This window comes from Lissotriton vulgaris, chromosome 4_1 (genome assembly GCF_964263255.1).
Source record: "Lissotriton vulgaris chromosome 4_1, aLisVul1.2, whole genome shotgun sequence".
Taxonomy (NCBI): domain Eukaryota; kingdom Metazoa; phylum Chordata; class Amphibia; order Caudata; family Salamandridae; genus Lissotriton; species Lissotriton vulgaris.
Window position 1 is genome coordinate 744,780,509 of NC_141691.1, and position 18,851 is coordinate 744,799,359.

The window sequence follows — 18,851 nt, forward strand, 5'->3', positions numbered from 1 at the left end:
AACAAAGCACATCTGCTCACAGTTTCTAGTGCTGACAAAAATCAAACGTGATACTCCATATTCAAACCTACATAATAATAGAGGAGCATTAAAAAAAATCTGAAATTGCCTACCTATTTTGTTATATTTTCTTGGAATTTCTTTCCTAATGCTCCAAAGGGCACAAACTAACGGTTTTGCTCACTAGGGACCTCTGGGAGCAGCTTGCTGTACTGCACCTAGATAAGCAGTGTTGGTGCCTTCCTCACAAGGGACCTTACGGAGCAGCTTGCAGTACTGCACCTAGACGTTCAGTGCTGGTGCCATGCTCACTAGGGACCTCTAGGAGCAGCATGCAGTACTGCACCCAGAAATGCACTGCTAGTGCCTAGCTCACCGGGACCTCTAGGGGCAGCTTGCAGTACTGCACCTAGACGTTCAGTGCTGGTGCCTTGCTCACTAGGGACCTCTGGGAGCAGCTTGCTGTACTGCACCTAGACAAGCAGTGCTGGTGCCTTCCTCACCAGGGACCTCTACGAGCAGCTTGCTGTACTGCACTGCCACATACAATGCTGGTTCCTGGCTCACTTAGCAAGCATTTGCAATGCACTGGGTCTCGCATTACTGAAATTATAAGCCAAGGCGCTGCATTTTTATTTGTATTGCCAATACCTCAAACTATCAAGAATGCAAGACCTATTGCATTGCAAATGCTTGTTTAAAAGCAGGCAGTGGTCCGTGGGACTACTGCCTGCTCTGAAAAATGTTTTTGTTGCCATTCACAAAGGAGAAGGGGTCCTTTGGGGACCCCTTCCTATTTGCGGATTGGTTACCATTTACCTGAAGTAGGTGGTAAAATGCGAATGTTTTGCGACCGCATTCAAGGTCACAAAACATTCATACATACCATTAGGATTCGCTATTTGGAAGAGACGCCCTAAACATGCCCCTTTCAAATAGTGAATCGCAAACCCATTTTGCCATTCGGTAATAGGTTACTGAATCGCAAAATAGGGTTTGATATCACTGAAATTCAGATATATTCTTTTTTTCTAATGCAATCCAACAAATATTACTTTTCATGCCCTTTTCCAGAATGGAGTATAATCATCTCATCGAGTGGGTTCACAACGTAAAATGCATTAATAACCTGCCTACAGAGTCAGGCAAAGCCAACGAGTGAATAACAAAGCAAGGCCCAAGCTTCTTAGGGTGTCACTTAGACTATGTATTAGCATCTTAGATACACAAACAAAAGAGTGGGGTGCTATTTGCAAAGCCCACTGGCACAGGACCGAACGGCAGTATTTATTCTATATTTTTTAAGACAAACTTACATAAGAGAAAGAAAAATGTGCTCCTAACCCCTCAGAAAGACAGCATTCTTTGAAACCCGACCGCTTCAAAAGTTTGATGAGAGCCTAATTTGGTTCCCAGACAAAATAATGGGACCTTTTTATCCCTAGCAGTGTGAATTCTCTAGACCTTTTCATCCCAAGAAGTGTGAATTCTGTACAGTTAAGGAAGTGTGAAGACAGGTGGGAGTCTTCATCCAGGGAACTTAATCGGGCAATAAAGTTCAGCTTGAAAGAGGTGATATATCAGCAAATCGCTTGGAGCTCCTACCATGCTTTGCGACTGAGGATGTGAGAGGAATGCCGCTCGTAACAGAGGAGTGAGGAATCTGCGTAAAGAACTTGTGGTGCACCAGGGAGGAGTCGGGGCAGCAGGAGGATCAGCAGATATTGTGACCCTGCTTCAGAGGAGCTTACGCACAGAGAACTACAGCAACACCCCCACCAAACTTCAAAACTCTCTGCGTTTGGGGATAGCCTCCCCTGCTCTTTAGGCTATGTACAAGCTCTGCTGAAGTAGCCAAAACTGGTGTAATGGGGTAGAGGAGCCAGTCAATCCGGACGTGTCGCCACTGAAGGGGGAGCGATAAACAGGCACCTATAGCGACAATGGGAAGGAGGTTTGCAGGGAGAAACAGATAACTGGCTGAAACTTGAAAAAGTAGAGCTTCGGGGTTTCGCCTCCTAGAGCCCAGTTAACAGTTGGGGCGATGTACTCCTGTCCCTTGACAAGGAGTTAAGTAGCTTTGGCAAAAACAGTGATTTAGGGAGGGGTTAAAGCAACCTGTGGGGGTGAGGGGTGGGGGCAGGGGGCCTAAGGTCCCATTGCAGCCGAAAATTACCAGGAAATCGCAAAGCAGTCTGTGTAGCACCAATGAAGCTTATTTTTTCCAGTAAACTTCTGGCGTCTCCTTTTTCTTGCACACAAATCAGCAGACTTCACAACAAATACCAATGAACCTCAAAGAAATCATCAATAAGAACCCGTGCTTTAAGGAATCCCAAAACGAACAAGGGCAGGCGGCTGTCCGCTTATAGTACAGTCAATTTCAGTTTTCAACCAGGAGCGGAGTAGCCATTGAGAATTTCAAACCAACAAGCCAAGGTGTAATTAACTCTTCAGTCAAAACAATCTTAAGTCCTGGTGATATGGATCCCAATCGGCCAACAATGGTTCCACAATCATCTTACCTGCAAGGAAAATTAGTTAACATACCCCTTATTCCCTATAGCTGGCCCCAAGGAGGGCCAGACGGTGTCCACGCAGAACCATAAAGCACAATAAAAGGCGCAGGAAAAAGATGAAGACCCAAGCAATATAGTAGGGTCTGCTAAAACTATAAATTTGATCCTCCCACTGGCAACCAGAAATTCTAAGTCAAGTATATTCTCTCCAACTGAGGCACCAGTGCTGGTACAAACCTCTTCATTCGAGAGAACACTCAACCAGATACTATGTGAACTGTGAGAAATGAAATTATCTCTGGAAAAAGCAAATAGAAAAACAAACAAACAGGTGGGCTAGATCAGTACCAGTATACAACTCTCCTCGCATATGACCCAGGTGGAGCATAGGGTTTCTTTGTTGGAAGATTCAAATAATGTTCAGGGAGGGGCCAATACTAGAATCCAAGCAGAGTAGAAAGAGCTGTAGCTGAAGCTAGATGACATAGAAAATAGATCACGCCATGCTAATCTAAGGTTTGCTGAAATTCATGAGGATCGGGAGGCTGGACTATCCGTCACAACAATAATATCAAACCTCATCTTCAAGCATGTTCTTCCGGATAAATCATCAGAAACTGATCTAACAAACACAAGGGCACATAGGGTTCCAGCAGTTCGGTCAGCAAATGCTAAGTACCCTAGAACAATTTTGGCCAATTTTTGGGACTTCAGAATTAAAGAAGGAATCTTATTTTGTGCCATCAAGCAGAAAGTTTTCACCACTTCTGACAACTTTTTTTTTAATTTTTACAGACATGTCCAAAGAATTTGTGGCCTTAATTGAAAACTTTATGCGACATTGAGCTCCGGCCGCAATCCAAACTCAAGGTTTGATCAAAGGACATGTCCACGTTTTTCCAATCCATTGAACTAAAGGAACTTTCTGCATTCCATCATGAAAGACGCAGGAGGAGGAGGGACAAGTAGCAGAGCCTCCTAAAGGATTATAGATGTTAAAGGCACCAGAATGCGTACATTAATTTGGAGTATAGGGAGGGTCTGAGGACCTTTATTCTTTGTATATTAATTTGTGTGTTTACAAGGAGCTTTTTTTCTCTGCCACATCACCGGTAGCAGTTTCTAGAGTGCCATGCCAAAACACTCATGTAGGGGGATGGGGCGGAGGAAGAAAGTGGGGTGGGTTTTCAAGGCTCAAAGGGGGGGCGGGACTGATCATGGGGGTGACAAGAAAGGGGAGGAAAAAAAGAGCAGGCAGCTCAAATAGTAAATGTGTTACAAATTGTTGAATCAGAGTACATTAAGAAGAACATTTTAAGGAAACAAAGCTCAAAAGAGAAGAAGCAGACACATAGGCACAGGAAAAGTGGGATGTCAGCACTTGTTTAAATACTTACCACATATCTCGCATCATGAGTAAAGATTTTATATAAATTTTGGCGTGTAATATTAATGGGGCAATAACCAGGTCAAAAACAAATCTACACTTCAATGGCTTGTAGCAGCCCGAACGCAGATAATCCTACTCTAAGAAACAGATTTAAAATAACTATCGAAACTACCCCAAATGCCAAATTCTGTCTCTCAAGCATTCTTTGCATCTGCGAATGCTGTGATTAGAGGGGAGACCATTCTGATTAGTCAGACCTTTACGGGGGAAGTTTTACAAGTCACTAGACACCCTAAGTTATGGGTACTCAAAAACTTTCTCTCAGGGGCCGAATTTACAGCGTGGTTTTTGGCCAAGAGCCGCACCGGTGGAGGAGGAGTCAATGGGGGAGACGGGAGGGGCTGGAGAAAAAAAGAACTGTGACCATGAGGTTGAACACCGGACACTGCCGCGGACGCCTTCGTCCACTGAGCCAACAGACCCGGCATACACAAATCTCTCTCTCCCCCTCTGTCTCCCTCCCTCCCTCTCTCTCCCTCCCTCTGTCCCTCTCTCTCTCTCTCCCCCCCCGTCTGTCACACTCTCCCTCCCTCGGTCTCCCTCCTTCCAACTCCCTCTCTCCCTTCCTCTGTCGGTCTCCCTCCCTCCCTCCGTCTGTCTGTCTCCGTCCCTCTGTCTCTACCTAACTCGCTCCCTCTTCTTCAGTTTCTCTCCCTGTGTCTCCCTCTCTGCCTCCCTCTCTCTGCCTCCCTCTCTCTGCCTCCCTCTCTCTGCCTCCCTCTCTCTCTCTCTGCCTCCCTCTCTCTCTCTCTGCCTCCCTCTCTCTCTCTCTGCCTCCCTCTCTCTCTGCCTCCCTCTCTCTCTGCCTCCCTCTCTCTCTGCCTCCCTCTCTCTCTGTCTCTGTCTCCCCCTCTGTCTCCCTCTCTCACTCCATCTCCCCCTGACTCCCTCCGTCTCCCTCTCTCCCTCACTCCATCTCCCCCTGACTCCCTCCGTCTCCCTCTTTCTCCCTCTCCCACACTCCATCGCCCCCTGACTCCCTCTCGCTCTCTCTCTCCCTCACTCCCTCTCCCCCTGACTCCCTCCGTCTCCCTCTCTCCCTCACTCCATCTCTCCCTGACCCCCTCAGTCTCCCTCTCTCTTTCTCTCCCTCACTCCATCTCCCCCTGACACCCTCCACCTCCCTCTCTCTCCCTCACTCCATCTCCCCGACTCCCTCCTTCTCCCTTTCTCCGCCTGTCTCTGCCTGTCTCCCTTTTTCCGCCTGCCTCCCTTTCTCCGTCTGCCTCACTTTCTCCGTCTGCCTCCCTTTCTCCGTCTGCCTCCCTTTCTCCGTCTGCCTCCCTCCCAGTCTCCCTCCCTCTCTGTCTCCCTCCCTCAGTCTCCCTCACTCTCTCAGTCTCCCTCCCTCTCTCAGTCTCCCTCCCTCAGTCTGCCTCCCTCTCTCAGTCTGCCTCCCTCTCTCAGTCTGCCTCCCTCTCTCAGTCTGCCTCCCTCTCTGTCTCCCTCTCCCCCTCACTCCATCTCCCCCCGACTTCCTCCGTCTCTCTCTCTCTCTCCCTCACTCCATCTCCCCCTGACTCCCTCCGTCTCCCTCTCTCTCTCTCCCTCACTCCATCTCCCACTGACTCCCTCCGTCTCCCTCTCTCTCTCCCTCACTCCATCTCCCCTGACTCTCTCCGTCTCCCTCTCCCTCTCACCCCATCCCCCCCTGACTCCCTCCGTCTACCTCTCCCTCCCTCTCTCTCTCTCTCACTCACTCCATCTCCCCCTGACTCCTTCTGTCTCCCTCTCTCTCTCTCTCCCTCACTCCATCTCCCACTGACTCCCTCCGTCTCCCCCTCTCTCTCCCTCACTCCATCTCCCCCCGACTCCCTCCGTCTCCCTCTCTCTCCCTCACTCCATCTCCCCTCCGGCTCCCTCCGTCTCCCTCACTCCATCTCCCCCTGAATCCCTCCGTCTCCCTCTCTCTCAATCCATCTCCCCCTGACTCGCTCTGTCTCCGTCTCCCTCTCCCTCTCTCTCTCACCCCATCTCCTCCTGACTACCTCCGTCTCCCTCTCTCTCTCCCTCACTCCGTCTCCCCCCCAACTCCCTCCGTCTCCCTCTCCCTCTCTTCCATCTCCCCCTGACTCCCTCCGTCTCCCTCTCTCACTCCATCCCCCCGACTCCCCCGTCTCCGTCTCCCTCTCTCTCTCACCCCATCTCCCCTGACTCCCTCCATCTCCCTCTCCCCCTCACTCCATCCCCCCTGACTCCCTCCATCTCCCTCTACCTCATTCCATCTCCCCCTGACTCCCTCCATCTTTCCTCTCCCTCTCTTCCTCACTCCATCTCCCCCTGACTCCCTCCGTCTTTCCTCTCCCTCTCCCTTTCTTCCTCACTACATCTCCCCCTGACTCCCTCTGTCTCCCTCTCCCTCATTCCATCTCCCCCTGACTCCCTCTGTCTCCCTCTCCCTCATTCCATCTCCCCCTGACTCCCTCCGTCTCCCTCTCTCTCACTCACTCCATCTCCCCCTGACTCCCTCCGACTCCCTCTCTCTCTCGCTCTCTCACTCCATCGCCCTCTGACTCCCACCGTCTCCCTCTCTCACTCCATCTCCCCCTGACTCCCTCCGTTTCCCTCTCCCTCTGTCCCGCACTCCATCTCCCCCTGACTCCCTCACGCTCCCTCTCTCCATCTCCCCCTGACTCCCTCCGTCTTCCTCTCTCTCTCTCCCTCACTCCATCTCCCCCTGACTCCCTCCGTCTCCCTCTCTCTCTCTCCCTCACTCCATCTCCCCCTGACTCCCTCCCGCTCCCTCACTCCATCTCCCCCTGACTCCCTCCGTCTCCCTCTCTCTCTCTCCAACACTCCATCTCCCCCTGACTCCCTCTCTCTCTCCCTCACTCCATCTCCCCCTGACTCCCTCCGTCTCCCTCTCTCTCTCCCTCACTCCATCTCCCCCTGACTCCCTCCGTCTCCCTCTCTCTCTCCATCTGACTCCCTCCATTTCCCTCTCCCTCTGTCCCGCACTCCATCTCCCCCTGACTCCCTCCCGCTCCCTCTCTCCATCTCCCCCTGACACCCTCCGTCTTCCTCTCTCTCTCTCCCTCACTCCATCTCCCCCTGACTCCCTTCCGCTCCCTCACTCCATCTCCCCCTGACTCCCTCCGTCTCCCTCTCTCTCTCTCTCTCCAACACTCCGTCTCCCCCTGACTCCCTCCGTCTCCCTCTCTCTCCCTCATTCCATCTCCCCCTGACTCTCTGTCTCCCTCTCTCTCCCTCATTCCATCTCCCCCTGACTCCCTCCGTCTCCCTCTCCCTCCGTCTCACTCTCTCTCCCTCATTCCATCTCCCCCTGACTCCCTCCGTCTCCCTCTCCCTCAGTCTCCCTCTCCCTCCCTCATTCCATCTCCCCCTGACTCCCTCCGTCTCCCTCTCTCTCCCTCATTCCATCTCCCCCTGACTCCCTCCGTCTCCCTCTCTCTCTCCCTCATTCCACCCCTGTGACTCCCTCCGTCTCCCTCTCTCTCCCTCATTCTGTGGTAAATATTTTACCGTATAGGAGTTTGCCATATAATTTCAGACAGGTAAAAAAAATAGCTCAATCAAATGAGAGGCAGAGTCCGTGGTGTCTGAGTCATAAGGGCTTTAATCATAAATGACTCGAGTCAATGGAGATCTATTCCATCAATACAAGGATTCGGGTATGCAATGATGGCAGGAAAAGATGTCAACGTTTTATTAACAGTACATGACATATATAGTAAAATGACACAATAGCATTGAATACAGTAGGCGTGACAAGTGAAATGTATATGATAAGAACACATGTGCGTAGCAAAAAGGCGTGAACATGGGTGTGCACAGAGGCGTGAACTAGAAACGTCACAGAAAAGTGTCATAAGTGGGTGGATGCTTAGAGAATTTTTGCGGAGTCAGCTGAAACCTGTGTCCTGGATGAGCGCGCAGCTAATATGACGTGTGATTGACGTGTATCTGGAGGAAGCTAAGGGTCTGACTTTTAACACTAGTAGAAGAGACAGAAGTCTGGCATGTCAGATCGACCTGTTCCTAAAACATATCTGATATCTTGTGTTTGGAGGATGTTTAATCTGTAGTAAAAGGTCTTTCGGGCAGAGGCTATTCTATACTGAATGTATGCGTGTCTAGGTGCAAGTGCTCGGAGCCAGGGGCCTACCATGGTAACAGGAGCAATGAATTTCATGAGGGAGGACAGGAAGGCTTGGCCCTTGTTCTGCAGTCGGGGATATGTTTTCGTATTTCACTAGACAGGAATGTGTTTTCGAGGAGCTGAGCTGGCTACGCTGATAACTTGAAGGCAAAATACTGTTTTTGGCAGGCAGACCAGGCCGAGCCGGGCACCGCTCGCTTGGCAGGAAGTAAGGCAGAGGTCAGGGATGCATCTCCATGCTGCAGCTTTCAGAGGCAGAGGTGGCTTGAAGACAGAAATCAGGGCCTAGCTCGGCAGAGCCAGGAAAACGTGGGAGCGCACCACATAAAGACGGTGGCACTGCATACTTAGGAACGGAATTATCGATCCATTCATGGTGGATCTGATAGAGGACATGTTAACGTTGGACGCAAATGTATTTGCGTCATCAGATTCGGTTGTGGAGGGAAGTTACATGCACTTTAAACTCGTACATGGAGCTGATGGGGTACACGTTAGGGGACACACTTGACTATAAAAATTCCAATTACCGCAATTCCACCCCTGTGACTCCCTCCGTCTCCCTCTCTCTCCCTCATTCCATCTCCCCCTGACTCCCTCTCTCTCCCTCATTCCATCTCAGCCTGACTACCTCCATCTCCCTCCCTCATTCCATCTCCCCCTGACTCCCTCCATCTCCCTCTCTCTCCCTCATTCCATCTCCCCCTGACTCCCTCAGTCTCCCCCTGACTCCCTCAGACTCCCTCAGTCTCCCTCATTCCATCTCCCCCTGACTCACTCCGTCTCGGTCGCTGCCTCGGTCGGTCGCTGCCTCGGTCGGTCGCTGCCTCGGTCGGTCGCTGCCTCGGTCGGTCGCTGCCTCGGTCGGTCGCTGCCTCGGTCGGTCTCTGCCTCGGTCGGTCTCTGCCTCGGTCGGTCTCTGCCTCGGTCGGTCTCTGCCTCGGTCGGTCTCTGCCCCTTTCGGTCTCTGCCCCTTTCGGTCTCGGTCTGTCTCAATCTGTCCATGCCTCTAGCTCCGTCTCTCTCTCTCTCTGTCTCTATCGCGGTCTGTCTCTACCTCTACCTGTCTCTGCCTCTATCTGTCCCTGTCTCTGACCCTATCTAGCTCAGTCTGTCCCTGTCTCTATCTGTCTCAGTCTCTATATGTCTTTATCTGTTTCTATCTCTATCGGTCTCACCTCACCTGGCTCTCACTCCTTGCTGCCATCCCACCTCACCGAGCTCTCACTCCCTGTTGCTCTCCCACCTCACCCAGGCTCTAATTCCCTGCTGCCCTCCCTCCTCACCGGGCTCTCACTCCCTGCTGCCCTCCCACATCACCCGGGCTCATTGGGCAGAGTCCACAGAAGTGAGGCTATGGTTGTGTAAATAGTTCTAGGTAAAGTAGTACAGAGTGATGAGCAACACTGCTAAGTCGGAGAATTGGGAACAGCTGAAGTGAGCAGGAGGGGACACTTATTGTATGTTTGCACACATGGTGGACGTGTGCACACATGATGGAAAGTGTTGGTGTGCAGTGTCAATCTTTCCATGTTGGACCTGTGCAGAGGGTAGTGTTCATGTGCAGGGCGGAATACAAAGTCAGGATGACGGTTTGTGGACAGTATTACAACCTGGGTGTGCATGGTTCTTACTGCCGAGCATAGACAGCTGTGATATTGATGGGGTGACTAGTGTTTAGTGTGCAATGAGTCTGGAAATCAGCATGACATATCAGGTATACACACACACACACACAGTGCAAGCCCTCACCTACTTCACAGAACCAGTTGCAGGCGCCTCTTGTTAGAATTTTATTATGCACATATACACACAATGTGCGAAATTCTTATTGTGCAGGGAGTGACTAGGTGATACATGCTGCTGGAGTTGGTATCCCTCGTGCAGGAGGTTAGTGTGTACCATGGCATGTCATATGTGCAAACGCTGCCCGCAGCCCCTCACATAGCTCACAGGACTTGTCGCAGGGGTGCAGAGGGCGGCTGAGGTGGTGCAAGCCACTGGTGTTAATGCTCCGTGTGCAGGAAGCCACGCGTGCACACGCCGCACGCAACCCCTTATTCAGCTCGCGTGACTTGTTGCAGAGTGTGCAGTGGGCGGCTGGAGTGGTGCAGGCCGCTGGTGTAAGTGCCACGTGTGCAGGAGGCGAGTGTGGTGCACACAACGCGTGCTGCCCCTTACCTAGGTCGCAGAGCCGGCTGAGGTGGTGCGGATTCCCCAGAATGACATAGCAGTTACAGTGCTCGTTTGATTTCAGTGTTGTAATTCAAAGTTTTTCATCATCAGCTAACAGGCCGCAATAATCAAAACATTTGAGCATATGGCAATGCCTGCTATATCATGGCTTACTTAGAGTTATAAGACTGCTTTATAGATTCTACATTTAACTGCTGAATTTCAAAGGTGTAAAGAAAAAGAACATGCATTTTAAGCAGTTCTCACTTGTGTTTCAAACGTCAAAGAGCCTAGAGGAGATTGAGTTTGAAGACCAGAAACATAAATGAACTCCCTCCTTTCATTTTTGTATAATAATGGTTTACGCATGCAAGCTCTTCTAATCTTCATATTATTTGCTACTTCCTGGAACTAGCTGCCTAATGAATGCAGATACTCCATAAAGGTTTGAGGCAAGCACACACAGCCGCACCCCAGTACTTCACAGGTCTTTAATAGACCTTTTGCATGTTAATGAGGTTTTCTTCACCTCTTCTTAGCGCCCCTGCAGCTCCACTCGGACTGTGGCTGGGATCGCCCGGCCGGCCCCACAGAGCAGCACCAGCGGTGTTTGCAGACACTTGGAAAAAAAAAAACACAGGTATGATGTCTGTAAGGTCTGCGGACCGCCATGGAAGGCTTGCTGGGCCGCTGGCGGCCCGCGGGCCGTACTTAAGAGTACCCGTGCCCTAAGGCAAGATGGATCATTGTCAAGGTAAAACTAGGAACTCAACTCTTTTGCATCATCAGCTTTTATGGCCCCATAGAGGACATCATAACTGCTTTTAAATAACTACATGAGGCTTTGCTTTTGTTCCCTGACTTTTTGGCGTTCGGGGCGATTTTATTATCTTGCAGGATTTAAAGTTGGATTAATCTTGCAAAAATAAAGTCCAGAATAAACCCAGGGACTCTAGCTCAGGAGTCTACCTGTTTCTCGAAAAGGTTCAACTCTGCCTCCAGTTTAGACTTTCTCTTAGATAGCCGGCCAGTACAAAAAGCTCTGGTATATAACCGATAATAAAATTGCCACCAGATGCACTTTATTACCTGTGTTGGTAATTTCACTACTGACAGCAATCCCAAATGCAGAATAATAATACTGTCCAGAGCTGATAACAATTACTGCTCATCACAAGATTATCTCTGAGCAGATTGTAAACAACTAAAGTCCATCACCAGCTTCCCCAGCCTAAATCTCCGATTGAATGATAAGTAAACACTCACACAATACAGAAGTTTTATCCCAGTTCCTAAAACTTAAATGCATATTTTGGGAATATGTATTTTTAATATCTACTTATACTTTGGCACCTGGCAGCATATGTTTAGCTGGTTACATACAGGGAAATTGCATTCACTGGCATTACTTCTCCAACTAGCTGTAATTACCCCAGTAGTATCCACCCTTATAGCATTTCATTAACACCACCAGAATCCCACACTGCAACGTCACTAGGTGCTGGAGATGTAATTTACCATTAGCGACATGGAGTTCCGCAAATGGCAAACATGCATGCAAGCTTAAGTGTGACATGTAATGTACTAAATATAAGAGAGATGCAGGTACTAAATTACTGTACTACACATGTATAGGTATGGAAAGGCAACAAATGGCATGGACATGCCGAGTACAATGACTAGCTACCTTTAGTAGACCAGTCAAATACGGGCAACTAGATAGGCAAAGAGTCTAAAGAGTTAAATCACCTATTTGGAACAAGCAGGCTAGCCATGGACTGAATGGGTGGACACTTCGCCCCCGATCCACAAGCGCAATGTCTTGTTAAGAGGCATCAACTACGAATCCAACTACCTGTCAGATATCCACACATACATCTGTCATTCCTCTGTTTGGTCATCTGTCCCACTATACATGTGTGCCTTTGATTTGTGATTTTTAGGTCTTGCGTAGAGTTGCAGCGCAACGCGCTGCACTGTTTGCTCTGCGAGATCTCTTGTGATGAAGGAAATTTCAGAAGGGGAGCTGAAGCCCCGCCGCTCATTTTTTTTGGAAGGCGTCATCGTTTATGGTAAACGGTGGTCTCCCATTGAAAATGAAGCTTCTTTGTAACCGCCCTTTCGCATTTTGGAACGGTCCACCCGGACTGGATCGTTTGCGTCACGGCTGTCATGGCGATATTTCTTAGCTATATGGGGCATGTTATCTAAAAAAGCCGTGAAGCAAAGGATTCATTCTGGATGGGCCATCACAAAAGGAGGAAGGGCTGCAGGCAGGTACAACGCGCATGGCGCGCTTTCACTTTCCGATTCCATTGCGTGGCATCAGCCCCGGTCTCGCTTCCCTTGGTGTTATTTTTTTTTTTTTAAACTCTTTATTCGTGACTGTCACAGGATATCATACATTTCTGTACATATTCTTATCTCAGCTTACATCAGTCTTTTCCGTTTTCATAACCATTAATTTGTGGGAGCAGTACATTACAGATATAAGTTGCTTGTCAGAGCAATCCCCGGATACGTCCCATATATACTCTGTAAACTCCAGAATCATGTCTTACATAAGTATCACACCCCAACTGTCCCTCCCTTCCCACCCGCCCACCCGCTGTCTCCTGGTCGTTCTCACTTGTGCACCCCCCATCCTGGGTCAGGGTGGCTCTGCCTATTTGTAATTTGGTAAAAGCCCTAGGTCTGGTCTAGCCCTTGTGAGTCGCAATGGTGCTCGTGGTTCTCGTCCCCCTCCCTTTACATATGTGAGGTCACTCCACCGGGTCTCCCGAACTATCTAGGTCTGTCTCTTCCAGCTCCAGCAGCATTACGTCCCATTCCTGAGCTATGGGATATTTGCGCAGGCCCTTGCTCTCCTCTTCTCGCAGTGCCGCGGATTCTGCTTTACCCCATTTCAGTAAGTCGCTGCGCCATATTTCTATTTGTGGGGCCCTGGGCGACTTCCATCGCATGGTGAGCACCCTGATCGCCAGCACTAGTGCCAGATCCATAAGTCTCAGCTGTGCCTTGCATGTCTTGGGCCGTTTCCTGTTCCCCAGTAGGCATGGTGTCGCTCCCTCAGGGATCTGGAGTGTTGTTATGGAGTGTAGCGTATGTTTGACCGTTCCCCAATATGTGTGCAACTTCGGGCATGACCACAGCATGTGGAGAATATGTGCTTCGTCTTGGTAACATCTCGGGCAGCAGTGTGCGGTGGCGGGGAACATCCGATGCAACCTCTGGGGTGTAAGGTAAGCCCTGTGGAGAACCATGGCCTGTATGAACTGAAACTTAACATTCCTGGACACCCGTCTATGATGGCCTAGGATAATTTTCCACTCCCCGTCTGTTATGTTTTCGCCCGAGTCTGCAGTCCAGGTCTCCCTGAGTGTAGCAATCGGCGAAGGTACATGTTCCCTATTGCCAACATATAGCCATTTCACTAAGTGTCCCCCCGTGCCCATGTAGTATAAGAGGTGTACTAATTCATGTTGCTCCGGTTTTGCACGTTGTGGGGCCCAAGCCCGTCGCACGTAGTGCGTCACCGAGGCGTGTAGTAGGTATAAGCGTGAGGGTGCTCCTGTGGCTTGTACAAACGAGGCGTGGTCCAGCATGGTGTCGTCGCCGAACAGGTCTCCCACCCTGTCCACCCCAGTCTCCGTCCAGGGTCGTAATCTGTGCAGTGTCAGGGTCGCCTGTGGTGTCGGGAGTCCCAGAAGTGGTATATTGTCCGCATATGGGGCGGTCCCAGTCGAGTATGACAGTGCTTTCTTCCAGCAGGTCAAGGCCACGTGTAGGAGGGGGTGACAGTCCCCAGGGATCCTAGCATTGGGCAAGAGGAGGGAGTGCAGGTCTCCACGCGCTAATTTGTCCGCCGTGTAAGCTATCTCATGCAGGTCCCTACCCGCCACCCATCGGGTCAGCCATTGGAGTTGGCTGGCATAGTAGTAACTACGCAGGTCCGGCACACCCAGGCCGCCCTGTCTGGTGTTCAGTTGCAGTTTTTTAAGGCTGATCCGTCTTCTCCCCAAGCCCCATATGAGGCTAACCAGTAATTTATTTAGCGTGGTAAAGATCTGACGCGGGAGCATAACCGGCAGGTTCACAAAATAATACAGTATGCGGGGAAGCAGGACCATCTTCGAGACCGCCACTCGTCCCATCCCGATAGGGGTAAGGACGTCCAGAAGCCTATGCTACCTCGCAGGCCAGTAATGGCCTTACCGATATTACCGTCAATCTGGGCCTCAGGGTCCCGGTAGACCTGTATCCCGAGATATTTAAACGTGGTCGGTGCCACTTGGATTTCGTAGGCCCCGAACTGTATGAGGGGGGGCTGTCGGCCATCTCGAAAGAAGAAACCCAGGGACTTCCCTGGATTTATAGCCAGCCCAGATATGACCTCAAACCGTCTAAAGATATTCGCCAGGACCGAGTGGTCTCCTCGCAGGTTCCGGAGGAACACCAAGATGTCGTCGGCATATATTGAGATCATGTGGTCGGTGCCTTCCACCGGTATGCCGTCCTCCGCATCTCTATTGCGAAGCGCGATAGCCAGGGGTTCCAGCGTCAGCACAAACAGTAGTGGCGACAGTGTGCAGCCTTGTCGGGTGCCCCTATGGACTTCATAGCTGTCCGATGTGTGTCTCCCCGTGCGTGCCCTAGCCATCGGGCCCGTGTATAATAAGCGGATCCATTTTATAAGGCCGTCCGGGAAACCAAAGCGATGCAGGACTTCGAACATGAAGTTCCACGTCAGGGAATCAAACGCCTGACGGAGGTCTAGTGCTATACAGCCGGCGTGTGGTAGGTTGTGGGGTGTAGTTGTCATGAGGGCATGGAGTCGCCTCGAGTTCTGGGAGGTACTCCTCTCTGGGAGAAAGCTGCATTGGTCAGTATGGATCAGGCCAGGGAGGTGGTGTTGGATCCTCATGGCAATAGCTTTACTAAGGATCTTATACTCCGTGGAGAGCATGGAGAGGGGCCTGTAATTACCTACATCTTGACTGTCCCTGCCGGGTTTCGGGATAGATATCACCAGGGCCTGCATGGTGGTAGCCGGGAGATGGCCAGCCTCGTACGCCGTGAGGTATATTTTCTCCAGGACAGGGGCCAGCACATCGGCATATGTTTGATAAAACTCCCCTGGTAGGCCATCCATGCCCGGGGTTTTGCCCCGGCTAAGCGAGTGGATTGCTACCTTTATTTCCTGCTGTGTTATAGGCCCGGCTAGAGCCGCCTGGATTCCAAAGGGCCAGCACTGGGAGCATCAGTTCGTCCAGGAAGTCCGTCAGTTCGTCCCTATCCACTACAGAGGGGGGGGAGCATAGAGGTTCTCTAGGTGGGTCTTAAATACATTGTTGATCCCCAGTTGAGTGTGTATCAAGTCAGCCGCCACGTTCCGGATAGACGTTATTGTAGGGCTCTCAGGGGCATCCCGGACCAGCCGGGCAAGCAGAGCGCCGGACCTGTCCGCCTCCGACTCTTGTCGTTTCAAGTAGGCCCCGTAGTCCATCACTCTCAGGGTCTCTAACAGTTCAGCATGTTCGATATTACACTGCTGTAGATCAGTCTGTCGGCCAGGGTCCAGCCCTACTGCATTTTCAAGGTCACGCAAGCGCTTCTCCACCTCGCATAGCCTACTGTGGATCTCCTGTCTGGCTCCCACTAGGCGGCCTATAGCAGCCCCCGTATCACAGTTTTCATCGCGTCCCATACCACTAGGTTCGAGGACGCAGAGTACCAGTTTGTATCGAAGTAGCCAGTTAAGGCTTCAGCTATGTGTGATCGAAACGGGCCATCCTCGAGCAACTTAGGGTTAAGCCCCCAGGTAGGGACAGGTGAGGGCACTCTCCCCCAATGTAGGTCAAGTGTTAGCGGACGGTGGTCTGAGAACGTTTTAGCAAGGTAATCTGACGAGTCGCATCTAATCGCGACTGAGGTGGAGCATACAAATCTATCTAGTCTGGTATGTAGGTTGTGTACAGGGGAGTAGTATGAGTATTCTTTATATGTTGGGTGCAGTGTGCGCCAGATGTCAGCCAACCCCCAGCCCCGAAGCCACGTCCCAAACAGTTCAGACAGTTTATGTATTCCCGCCGCCTGAAGGGGGGGGGTGCGATCTGTCAAGGGCCACATCTAAGATCATGTTCCAGTCACCCCCCAAGATCCAGGGGACGTCCACCCAGTCCGTCAATGCCCATCCCACTGCAGCTAGGAACTTATCCTTTTCGAAATTCGGGGCATAGATGCTGCCCAGCACTACCACCTCTCAGTCTAGGGTGCCCCTCACCAACACATAGCACCCTTGTTCGTCTGTTCGTCTCTCCAGTTCTTCAAATGGAGTGCCGTGGCGTACCCATATTGTGGCCCCCCTGGAGAAGGCAGAGTATGTGGTAGAGAAGATAGTACCCCTCCATTTTTTCCGTAGCAGGAGTGCTTCGGAGTGTGTCATGTGTGACTCCTGTAGGAACACTATCTGCGCTTTTTGTCGTAACAGGAAGGCATGCACCCTGTGTCTCTTCTGCACTGCCCCCAGCCCTCTCACATTCCAGGTGACCAGCCTGTACTTGCCTTGTGTTTCAGCCATAACCCCATGTAGGTGTCGCAAGGAGTATTCCCATATGTCTTAGTGAGTGATTCGCCCGTGTCAACCAGGAGACAGTACCCTCCCTATCCCAAACCCCAACTGTGGAGGCGCAGCCTCTGAACTCCGCTGTGCCAAACCATAAACATTGTAACGTAATTAAACAGGTAACGTTGCATACGCTAGTGGGGGGTGGGCCAAGCGCTGGCCGTGTCCATAGTGCCATGCCTGGTCAAGTCGCCGGCTCAACGGCGCCGCCGGGAGAATTCTTTCGGGATTGTTCGGTATATGTGTCCACGTCTTGTGGGAGGGAGGGGGGGGGAGAGGAAGGGGCAGGGGAGGGGGAGGAAACAAGGGCAGCTCACACTGGTACAGTTAGCAAACAGCGGCCAAGTGCCGTAGGATCTCAGGAGATGCAGGAGTCACTTCTCGCGGTCCCCGCATCTAAGTTTCCTTCCCTACCCATGATTAGGCCACGCAGTGTTCGCCAACAATGAAGGGCCATATACATTTTCCGAGCAAACCCCCTTTCGCCCCCCTCCCCCTCTCCCCTTAGCCCACACACACAAAAAAAAAGGATATCGTAGTGTAGTCCAGCTTCAGGTCTGGTCCATAGGAGGTCTTACTCTTGGGCATTGTCTAGAAGTTCATCCGCGGCTCTAGGTGTCACCGTCGGGAACAGGACCATACTGCTGTCCGAGTCCGAGTGGACTGTGCTATCCTCAGTATCAGTGTTGATTGTCTCTCGGTCGTCTCTGAAGGAGCCCACTGCTGCCACTGCCTCCACCTGGCCCTGCCTCTGCTGATGGGCAGTCGGTTTACGCTGTCTTGGGTGATTGCGTCGGGCGCCGCTCCAGTCCTCCTCCTGAGGCTGGCTTTCCTTGGACCTGCTGTCCTCGGAGGTCTGTGTCGGGTCCAGTCTTTCCTCAATGTCCATCACCTCCATCCATTCTTCCACATCTGTGGGGCTTTCAAAAAAGCGGGTCTTCTTGTCATGGATTACCTTCAGGCGCGCAGGGAACAGTAAGGCATAGCGTAATTTCGCCTTTTGGAGTTTCTGTTTCACCTCATAATACGACGACCGTTGTTTTTGCACTTGAGTGGTGTAATCCGGGTACAGAGATATGCTTTTATTCTCCCACGGTATGACCGATTTTATTCTGGTCTGATTTAGCAGCATGTCTCTGTCCCGGTAATTTAGGATCCGGACAATGAGTGGCCGTGGCGTCTGTCCCGGTTTAGGCTGGCCAACACAAAAGAACGGCGATAGACCTTCAGGGGCAACGTTATCTCGGAACCACTGTTCCATGAACTCTGCCGGACGTGATCCCTCGCTTCTTTCCGGCAGGCCAATAACGCGAATGTTATTGCATCGATTGCGCCCTTTTGCATCCATCACGCGTTCAATCAGGGTTTTGACTTGACGCTGGATCAGCTGGATGGAGTCCGTGTGTTCCGCCACTGCCGGGGTAATTTCAGCCAGCGAGAGACCTTGGTCCTTAACTTTGTCCGCTAGTTTCTCGTGGTCCGCCTTAAGCAGGGAGAGGTTAGTGGTGAGGGTGCCCATCTGCGTCTCCATCACAGCTCTGGAGTCTCTGATCTCCTTAAGTATAAGGTCCAGCTTATCACCTTGTTGACTCTCTGAGAGGGTGGAAGCCAGCGTCAGCGGCGCAGAGCCCCCGGGGTCCGCATCTTGAGTAGGGCCCGTGACCGGTCCTTCCTTGCCCTCCGTGTTCCTCACGCCTTTGCGCACCATGGTAAGTGCCAGGTGTCCAGGTGGCGGCAGGGGCGCGCCCCAGGGCAAACCCCAGCCGTCCGGGGCGTAACTGTTGTCCTAGTAGCCCCCTCGTTGGCCTCTCCCAGCACTCACATCCCGGGGTATCCGTTGAAGGTTGCCGTGACCCCCTCGGGCCCCGTTCAGCTTATAAGGGCGTCGGGGCTCTTTGCAGCGCCAATCACCTCGAGGCGCTATGTCGTTCTCCCTACCCAGCTTACTGTAAGGGCCAAGAG

General features: G+C 51.5%; 1 protein-coding gene across 4 annotated transcripts in view; it reads right to left on the minus strand.

The window, feature by feature from the left end:
* The window catches only part of PRP4K (pre-mRNA processing factor kinase PRP4K), a 390,098-nt gene that overhangs the window by 351,351 nt on the left and 19,896 nt on the right, over window positions 1-18,851 (minus strand). The gene's annotated exons all lie outside the window — the stretch shown is intronic.